We start from the raw sequence: 10446 nt of genomic DNA on the forward strand, positions 1-10446 counted from the left end.
ATGTTAACCATTGTTCTTACTAAATCGGATCACCCTGGCTTAGGCCCAGGAGGTATATAATAACTCATTTTTCTTTCCATATGGAAAAGGACAAGATCAATACAGGAAAATGTTTGTTACATAAGTGGTAAGTAACTGTGGCATTCAGTCATGCAGAGGTGTTTATGGAGTGCTTGCTCTGTGTAAATGCGTTCAGCACTGAGAAGGCCCAAATGAGAGAAAGAAGACAAGCTCTCTCCTTTCACTGACTTTGCAGTTTAGTGAAAGGGGAAAAGAAAAATTGATTTAAAAAAAATAACAGAAATAAATGCCAATTTTCTGTTGTATATGAGTACTGCAATCAAAGCTGTTTCAAGAAGTTATGATTGTCCTGCTCTTTCTAAGTGTTCAGAGCAGTGAAGTAAGATGAGAATGTATAAAGTTTCCTTGAATTGGTGACTTGGTCATAATTACAGATTGGTGTAAGCACTAATTTCAAGGAGTATTGATTATTAGCCAGATTGGAGTGAGGAGAAGGAGAAGTAAGGAAGTGGGGACATCAATTCTACTTGCAACAAGCCTTTAAGAATAAGAAAAAAACACCCAGAAAGCCGAGCTGGAGGAGGGTGTAGAATTTATTCCAGCTTGTGAGTTCAGAAGGAGTGTTGTGGAGTGGCTGATACTTTGCCCTGAATCTTAAAGAATTTTGTTTTATTGACTTATATGTCTTAAATGCAGTTCTGGTTGGCTTCGTCTGGTAGATAACAGTGTTTAGGCTGGTTATAGCAGACATTTGCTCATAACTGTGTTTCCTGGGTAATAATGACACACTCATAGCACAGAACAGGAAACAGTTTTGGTTTTTCTTCTGGGTAATGATTGGATCTTGGCTTAGGCTAAACTCAGCTGAGCTCATGCATTGCTCGCCCAGTGTAGAACAGCCATAGGTTTCAAGTTGGCATAATTCAGCTCTTCTCCATGTGGTCCTTTAGTCTCCAAATAATGGCCTGGGCTTCTTTGTATGAGGGTAGCAGACCTTTAAAAGAATGAGTGGAGATCTGACGGATCTGTGGAGCCTAAGCTTATAACTGGCATGACATGACTTCCACCACATGTCAAAAGCCAGCTCAGGTTTAAGAGGGAGCCAGGGAGGTTTCCATGTCCCCAAAAGCTCTGGATTCCTCATCACATATTAAAAAAGAGATACAGATGGAGGCAGTTCGGAACCCTTTTTGCAATTCGTTCATTTTATGGAAATTTATACTTTGGAGGCATGGTGATTCCTTTCAAATCTCTCTTCAAAAGAAAATTAGGATTTTATTATTTGATACAGTGAAATAGTAAAATATTATACCTTCCAGAATCTATTGATTAAAATATTTTGATTATCTTGATAGCTAGGATGGTCAGGTTTGTTTTTCAAACCTATGACCACCCATGGCAAGTATTTTAAAGTGGGAATACTGATAAATGGACATGCTTTCACCTCCCTAGCTTGTTAATCATAGCCTCATCTCTTTTTCTAGTTTTGATTCCCATACCAGAAAGGAGAAATTCCTAATTTCATGTTTTAAATCGTATCTGGGCCATACATCAAAATGTTACAGGGAAAAGAATCCTAGATCCCATCTTGTCTAGGTGATTTCTATTTTATTTCTCACATTTTTTATTAGCATCACTTTTTCATAAGAGAGTTTTACTTTTCCATTTCTATATATGTATACATTTTCACCACTGCCCCTATCACCTCCACTCATCTCTCCTCTTACTTCCCAAACCATTTTTCAACAAGCTTCTTTCATACATGTATTTAAAACAATTTCCATTTTCTGAGCTCCTATAATAAACATCTCATGGGTTCTGCTTGTGAGTCCTTTCTCTTTTCCAACACCGTTGACATTGTTTATAGATTGCATTTGGACTTTCTCTGAAAGATGACCAACCTTGCAGTACTTAGGTTTCAGGAGTGAAAAATAGAGTGGCCTAAAAGCTTTTGAGATTTGCTCAAACCAACTTTGAGCTATATTAACTTGTATGAAAGAAGGTTACAGAAAAGTTTGTGAGTCTTCATCCAGGTATTAATAAGGTGGTTCTCTCACTCATATTCAGGTAATGATGTTGTGCATGACCTTCTCAGAAATCTGAGAACCTCGCAGTCTCAGAGTATAGACTCCTTGAGTTTCTTAAATGTCATGTAAAGATGGTGGTTCCATGAGGGTAGCAGGAAATAATATATAGAAAAACAAAATAAAAGGCCAGGCTTCCATTAGGAAACATTTCTACCCATGTGAAGCCTTGCGAAATTTCAGCGTGATGAAGTTTGGGTCAAAACTTTCATCATTTCATTTTGCATTGTTTCATAATTTCTTGTGTTTCTTTTAAAGCCTTCTGAGCTTGAAAACAGGTGAAATAAAGTGAAGAGAGATTTTGACTTTCTCTTATTCTAGACCAAAGCTCTTACCCTTTTCTGATGATGTTACAGATATTGATGGATGGCTTCATTCTTTATCCTGTGATACTTGTTTCATGTGGTGTGAGAATACAGAGTGGCAAAACTCAACTGATTTCCATTATCAGTAGATTCAGTATAAAACATCCTAAGCTTATTATAACTATTTTATGATTCATTTATTTAAGCTTCATAGGTGATTTTTATTCACTATAAGCAAATGGGGGGGGGACAGAAATGAGCTGGTCACCATTGGCTCATACCTGTAATCCTAGCTACTATGGAGGCTGAGATCAGAGGATCACAGCTGCCCTGGGTAGAAAAGTCCCTGTGAGACTCTCATCGCCAATTAACCAAACAAAAACCAGAAGTGGTGCTGTGACTCAACTGGTAGAGTGCTAGTCTTGAGCACAAAGAGGCTCAGTAGGTACTTAGCTTATCAGAATTCACTGGAGGACTGAATGAATGAAGTTTAGGAAAGAACGCTAAATGATTTTTTTTAAGCTCATGGAGGGAGAAGGAAAACCTGGGAGGTTGAATAGCTCACCTTTTAGTTCAGTTAAAATTCTTTGGCACCAATAAACAACTGTGACCTCTTGACATGTGTTGTCAAATACAACCACCATAGACAGGTTTGCACAACTGAAACATAGGCATATTTCAGAACTTAAGTCCATTGACAGGTTTCTCACAACTACAACACAGACACATTTCAGAACTCAAGCCGTTCATCATTGTGTTAAATGGATGGCTTCCTGAGCATTACACGCAATTAGTAACTTTTTACTCATGACTTTTATCTATGTGGTTTAACGTATTCTTGGATGAATTCCTCTATTCAGAAATATTTGCATGACAACCAGATTACTGGTGTACTCTGTGCTGGTATATAAGAAATAAAACTTAAACTTCAAACACAAAAGTTGTCAGTGGCTCTTGAAATTTTTTTAAGTTTTATCTATTATCGAGAGTTTACTTGCTGATTTAAGGTGAAACTTTTAATAAGAGACAAACTTCTGTTCCAAATTGATAAGTGACAGACAACAGGAAAAGAGTGAAAAAAAAGTATTAAAATATTTTTTCTAGTGACTCTAGTTATATTTTTCTCAATTCTCCAAAATTTGCAGTGTCCTATCAGCTCCAAATTTATAGCTGTTAAGTCTATGAGTTCACAGGGCCCAACATTCATAAGAACCCAATGTTTGATTCATTATTCAACCACGGTTGCATTAAACTTCTTTTATTTTGAATGAAGAACAACTTATTTTCCTTTTTCTCCAGGCCCTGCAAATGACAAACCCAGTTCTGTTGCCAAATCTCACATTCATTATTTAATGCATTAGTTATAAGAAAATGTAAGGAGAAAGGGAGGGGGAAAAGAGATATAAAAGAGGATGAGAGGGAAGGAAAGAGGGGACAGAGAAAAGAGAAAGAAGAAAGAAAGAGAGCGATAGAGAAGGAATGAAGGAACAAAGGAACGGAGGAAAAAAGAAAGAGATGCAAAGATAGAAGAGAGTAAAGAAGATACAAAAGAGAAATGTAATTTGTGTGGCTCACATTGTGAGCGCTAGCCTATGAGCGAAAGCAAGCATCAGAGAATGAGTTCCAGTCCCAACCTCAAACCAAAAAAAAAAAAAAAAAAAAAGTAAATGCCTTTGTGTTGCTTAAAATGATATGTTTAGCTAGGTGCTAGTTCCATTTAGGATAAAACTAAAGCTTCTCAGCTTGACAAAAGGAAAGGTTTCCACTTGATTCAGTGTAGCACCTCATTCACCTCTTCTGCATTATAGGCCTGTTCCATGCCTGCATTGCTCCAGGTTCACCTCAGCCTTCTGCTGCTTCTGCCACAGTACCTTAACACTATTTCCTTATCTTGGGTTCTTCAGGTCCAGTCAAAGTCACATGCTATACCAGGACTTGATATGTGAGCCGTATGCTCCCTTAACTCCCTCGATAACATCTGGGGCTACTTGAGCCACACCCCTAGCCCAGCTTTTGGCTTGTCATTTTGGAGATGGAGTCTTGCAGGCTTTTCTGCCCAGGGCTGGCTTTGAACCAGCTCTTCTCCAGATCTCAGCCTCTGAATAACCAGGATTGCGGGTGTGAGTCACCAAGCCCCAGCATGAAAACTCTTTTTCTGACAGTAGAATCTAGGACAGCAACTGAGATGGGCTGCTCAAAGAGCATTGTGCCTGCCCTTGTCATCACCCATCATTAAGCTAATGGTTCACTAATGCTTACTTCTCTGTAGCCCACATGGTCCATATGCTCACTCAGGGCAGGGCTTTCCTGCACTGCTGTTTTTCCCATCCTTCACTGCTCAATGCTAAGTGTATTTGGGGAACTTGGGTGACCTTCTCTACTAAACAAGGGCTTGCTTTCACTGCAGCTGGCATCTGAAAATGGCAGAGAATAACACTAGCAACAGCAGCTATGTCTGACTGCTTTTTTGTGCCAAGCATTTGTCCAAGCAGTTGGCATGTGTCTTCTCATCCGTTCTTATGACAATCCTACAAAATGGCTCTTAGAATTTGTTTTTTAGAAGATGAGACATTGATGCCTGTAGGCTAAAGAGTTTTCCCATGATTCTCCCTCCCTCCCTCCCTCCCTCCCTCCCTCCCTCCCTCCCTCCCTCCCTCCTTTCCTTCCTTCCTTCCTTCCTTCCTTCCTTCCTTCCTTCCTTCCTTCCTTCCTTTCTTTTTTGCAAATGGCAGAAGAACTGAGAGTCTAGGCAAAGTAAACACATAACCTATTTCCTTTACATACTATTCTTAGATTATCACTGGGTGAAAAAAATTCTGTTTCATGGGAAAAATAATGTTCTTTTTTCTTTTCAGAATAATGTTCCTTTTATTTTTTTTTCAAAATAATGTTTCTTCTTTCATTTACAAGAAAGTGGATTAAACCTACCTCCTATTTTTAGTTCAAGTAAATATATAAAGGAAAGTACTTCTATTTTATAAACTTTTCTGTGTAGTCCAAGGTTACATTAGATTATCTGTTCTTTATTGTCTTGGGATTTTTTTGTCTTTTCTTTATTAAATATTTTTCTCCTTTTCTCCTTTTCTATTACTGTTGTAGTTTATTTATAATTTTTATGAACTTTGTAAATGCTGTTTGGTTTTGCATTTGTGCTCTCTTGCTCAAAATGTGTGTGTGTGTGTGTGTGTGTGTGTGTGTGTGTGTGTGTACAGGTTTGGGACCTGGATGGATTCAGGACCTGGCTGCTGTCCCTGAGGCCTTTTTCTCAAGGATAACATTCTAGCACTTAAGCCATAGCTTCATTTCTGGTTCTTCTGATAGATAACTGGAGATAAGAGTCTCAGGAGCTTTGTTGCTAGGCTTGCTTCAAATCACAGTCCTCAAATCCCAGCCTCTTCCTAATCTTTATCTATATATAATCTACATATAATCCTAGCTAAGATGATAGGCATGAGACACTCTGTCTGGTTGTGTTTATGCTCTTGAAGTTTTCATTTATTCTCTGGAATCATTTTTCTTAAATTCTGTCAGCACTTTCTCACTAAGATTAGATATTTTACCACATTCATTTTTACTACAAATTCTGGGTGCTTAATCACTAGAACAACAACTGGTTAGAGGATCTCTATACTCTACTGCTCACAATTTGGATTTTGGTGTAAGGTGAATTGGGTTGAGAAATTTAACTGATCAAAAACCATGTAGCAGCAGTATATTAACATGCTTTGTCCTTACAGAGTGAGAAATCTTATAGAAAAGAGAAAAGAAATATATATATATATATACACACACACATATATGTGTATATATGTGTATGCAGTATATTAACATGCTTTGTCCTTACAGAGTGAGAAATCTTATAGGAAAGAGAAAAGAAATATATATATATATATATATATACACACACACACACACACATATATGTGTATATATGTGTGTGAGGTGGGGATAAGGATTTTATGTAACTACACTTTTATTACTAGTGAACTGATTCTGTCATAATGTCCCATTGTATATCATGAGGCCCCAGCATCCTCCAAAAGGAGAGATTGTTAAATGTGAGGCTTTGGAACGGGGTGGGGGGGAGGGCATGAGGGAGGAAGTAACAAGTAGAACAAGAAATGTACTCACTGCCTTTCATATGAATCTATAACCCCTCTGTATCACACTTTGACAATAAAGAAAAAATTTGAGGCTTTGTAGATGATGTCACTATATTTTCTAACACTAATCAATATATGTTTCTGCTAAAAAGAACAACCCAAGAAAATGGATATGGGAGAGCCAAAAAGCATACTACAATCGTATGTGCCTTTTCTTCATGGTTCATTGTTTTCTAAAGAGGAACACATAAATAATAAAAGAAGGAAAGGAGAAGAAGAGGAAGAGGAAGAGGAAGGAGGAGGAAGGAGGAGGAGGAGGAGGAGGAGGAGGAGGAGGAGGAGGAGGAGGAGGAGGGGGGAGGAGGAGGAGGAGGAGGAGGGAAAGAAAGAAAGAGAAAGAAAGAAAGAAAGAAAGAAAGAAAGAAAGAAAGAAAGAAAGAAAGAAAGAAGAAAGAAAGAAAGAAAGAAAGAAAGAAAGAGAGCAATCCAGTACAATGATCTTAACAGTTCAAGTGTGGTTGACTCTCTTTTGGAGGCCAGAAACCACAGTAAATTAGAACATTCTAGCTATTCCTGTTGCTCAAAGCAAGAACTGTCCATCTTTGGCACCAAACTTGGATTCCCACAGTGAGGAGAGATAGAAAACAAGAAGGCGGCTCTTGTATCAGTAAGTGGGACTACAGCAATGATCCGTGAAATGATCCGTGTTCTGAAAACCTCATCCCAGGTGCCCCCACTGTAATTGTAAAATGGAGGTGAAGCAAAAGAGCATTTAACAGACCTTTCTCCAGTCACCCACTGAAAAATGGGATGGCAGTAGTCACATGCTGCAAGCAGAGAGCCCCTAGATGACAGGTGCAATATAAACCTCTACCTCAGCTACCCAGACATCTGCATAGCTAGTAACTCCCCAGCTACCTAGTTGTACCTGGCAATTAGCTGAGCTGGAAACACAGTCCTCATTATGTAATCTGTCCATTTCTAATCTAGAAGGCTGTGACATATAAATATAATTAGGAACTTTAGAATCTTACTGGGATTCACCTGTTGTATCTCCTGTCAAAAAGAATGGCTCAGTCCCTGAACATGGGGCCAGTTTTGCTTTTGTCAATGGTTTATTCAAGGACATTTGGAGTCCTGGGGAGCTTTGGGATTTAAAACCATTCTTGCATCTTTTGGAATATTTGGGAATGGCATTAAGAAAAAGTACTGCCTGGCAGGTGGCTCATGTATATGATCCTAGCTACTTGGGAGAAGAAGATCCACACACTGCCAGGCAGAAAAGTTCACTGGACACCATCTCCAAAATAATCAGCAAAAAATCTCGATTATAGGTGTGGTTCCAGTGATAGATACTTGCAAGCCTAGCAAGTGAGTGTGGCTAGTAAAATCCAGAGGCCTTTCAGGTGTGAAGCAGCCTCCCAAAATAGAGGAAAGAAATGGGATGGGATTGTCCAGAAAGGCAAGTAGATTACAGAGTCCTTGCTTTAAAAAAGATAATGTGAATCCTGAAAAAGAGACTATTTTTCACATCCATTTAATAAGAATGATTCAATCTTGGTAAATAAATCATAGACTCAGCAGCTAGAAAAACAAAATTTAGATTGTATCACTTTATAAACAGTACAGGTGTGCTTTGAAAATACGCTTTCACCTTCCAGAGACTGTTTCATTATGTGTACAAATTTCAATATCATTTCTTCTGACTTCTATTTCTTCTGATAATAAGCTCTGATAGGTCATTCCCAAATTTCCATCCTGATTTCTAACTTAGCCTTTTAAAAATTTATAGGACTCTATTCCCACATAATAATCCTCAAGGTATTTAGACTCAAATCCTCATTGAATAGTCTACTCTTGTTCAAGCTAAATGCTCAGTTTCCTCAGCTATTATCAAATGTAATGAAATCCCATTACCCACTGCTCATGTTGAGTTCTGTTTTGCAACACAGAATATCTTTGAAAATATAAAATCAACAGCCAAACATCATACCATGTATTATTTTATGGCTGAAATTTTGTGGAGACATAATTTTTCATCATCTAGTTTTTGTTAACCAAGCCTAGATTTCATAGAATCATGTACTGTGTTGGTATTTTCATCAGATTTTTTGCCATATGTTTTCACTAGTGTTTTTGTTTGTGTCCTATTATTTCCCTTCACCGTATTCTTAAAAAAGAATTTTCTAATTAACATTTTCTAAATTTTAAGTAACTTTCATTTTTTATTGTCTTTATTTATTTTATATTTTTACTAATATCAACCAGTTGTAGAAGGTTTTGTATTTTGACATGTACATAATGTACCTTGAATAGACTTACCCCTCCATCACTCTCCTTTATTTCTCCTTGCCAAATCAATCTCAACAAGCCTTGCTGTTCCATTTTTACATATGTACATGAAGAGTTTTGAGAATGCTCATTCTCTTTCATCCTCTCTACTTACCCTGTCCACTCTCACTACTGTCTCCACTACCCTATCCCCTCACTACAGTGGAACCTGCTTTACGTTCCTTTTATTCACCAATTTTTAGTATATATTAATCATTCAAAGTGGTTTCACCATGACATTTCACACATTCATAAGCTGTATCTCAATCAGATTGACCACCAATTTGCTCACTTTCCCCATCACACCACCTATTAATTAACTTCTGGTCTTATTTCAATTTCCTTTATATAACATTTAAACACTTAATTTTTTATCTTCCCTGACATTTTTAATTGAAAGTTTATTTCAATGTATCTTCATCTTCTTGAAGAATTAATATATTCATTTCAATGCTGCTACTTTTCTTTGCCTGTAAATTAGGAAGTACATATTTTGATATGGAATCCATTACTGAAATTCTATCCAGCGCATTTCAATTATGATTTCTTCATTTACACCTTTCTGTCCAATTCTTTTGTTCAGAGAATACAGTACATGTGACAGTGATTGTAAGATAATTTTGAAGACTTTTTGTGTATGTGTTCTTATTAAAAAACATTTTACAGGCAAAATGTTGCAGTAAGGGAACAACCTGTTCCTTTACTTTTAAAATGTGAAGTCGGTGTTATGTTCCTTTGGTAACTATTTGCAATTGTCATATTTAAATTGTCAACATTTTTCTTAAGCTTTCTTCTTTTAAAAATAAGTTTGTAAGTTGTAAGTATTAAACACAATTTCTTGGAAGAAAGATAGACAATTTAGTCATTCCTTTGCTGTGTGGAATTTGAAATTATTTTAGTCTGTTTATGTTGTTGCATAATGATCCCATTGTTCCATAATAAAATAATATATGATAAAAATATACATTTGTTCTCTAAGGAACCCCCCATACTGCTTTGTTTAGTGATGTTGTCGATGTTATAGTTTACTTTTCCACCAGCAGTATGGAAGTTTCTTTTCCTCCATATCCTCACCAATATCTTACATTTTATCTTTCAGATAATAGCAATCTGATTGACTGATGTGATATCTCTTTATAGATTTGATTTGCATTTTCCTGACAGCTAATTATGAACATTTTTTCATAAATTTCTCTACCATTGGAAAGGTTTTTTTTTTTCTTTTTATAAGTGTCTGTCCATCATAAAACCATTTGATACTGGACTAGTAGTTATTTGTTATGAAGGTTTTAAATTCCTATGTGCTTTGTCAGATGAATAGTTCCGAACATTATTTTCCCCATTGTGAAGATGTCTTCTTTCTGTGGCTTGTTTTCTTTTCTATGCACAACTCTTTATTTCAGCCTAATCACATTCATCTTCTTCTCCCTATTACTCCCTCTGCTTTCTGGTCTTATACAAAACAACCACTACCTACATTGATGTCGGGATTTGTTCCTCTTATGTTTTCTTCTCATAGATTTGTAGTTTCTGGTCTTAAGTTTAAATCTTTTATCTATTTCAAGTTTTTTTTTTTTTTTTTTTTTGCCAGTCCTGGGCCTT

Source organism: Perognathus longimembris, chromosome 1, assembly GCF_023159225.1.
Source record: "Perognathus longimembris pacificus isolate PPM17 chromosome 1, ASM2315922v1, whole genome shotgun sequence".
Lineage (NCBI taxonomy): Eukaryota > Metazoa > Chordata > Mammalia > Rodentia > Heteromyidae > Perognathus > Perognathus longimembris.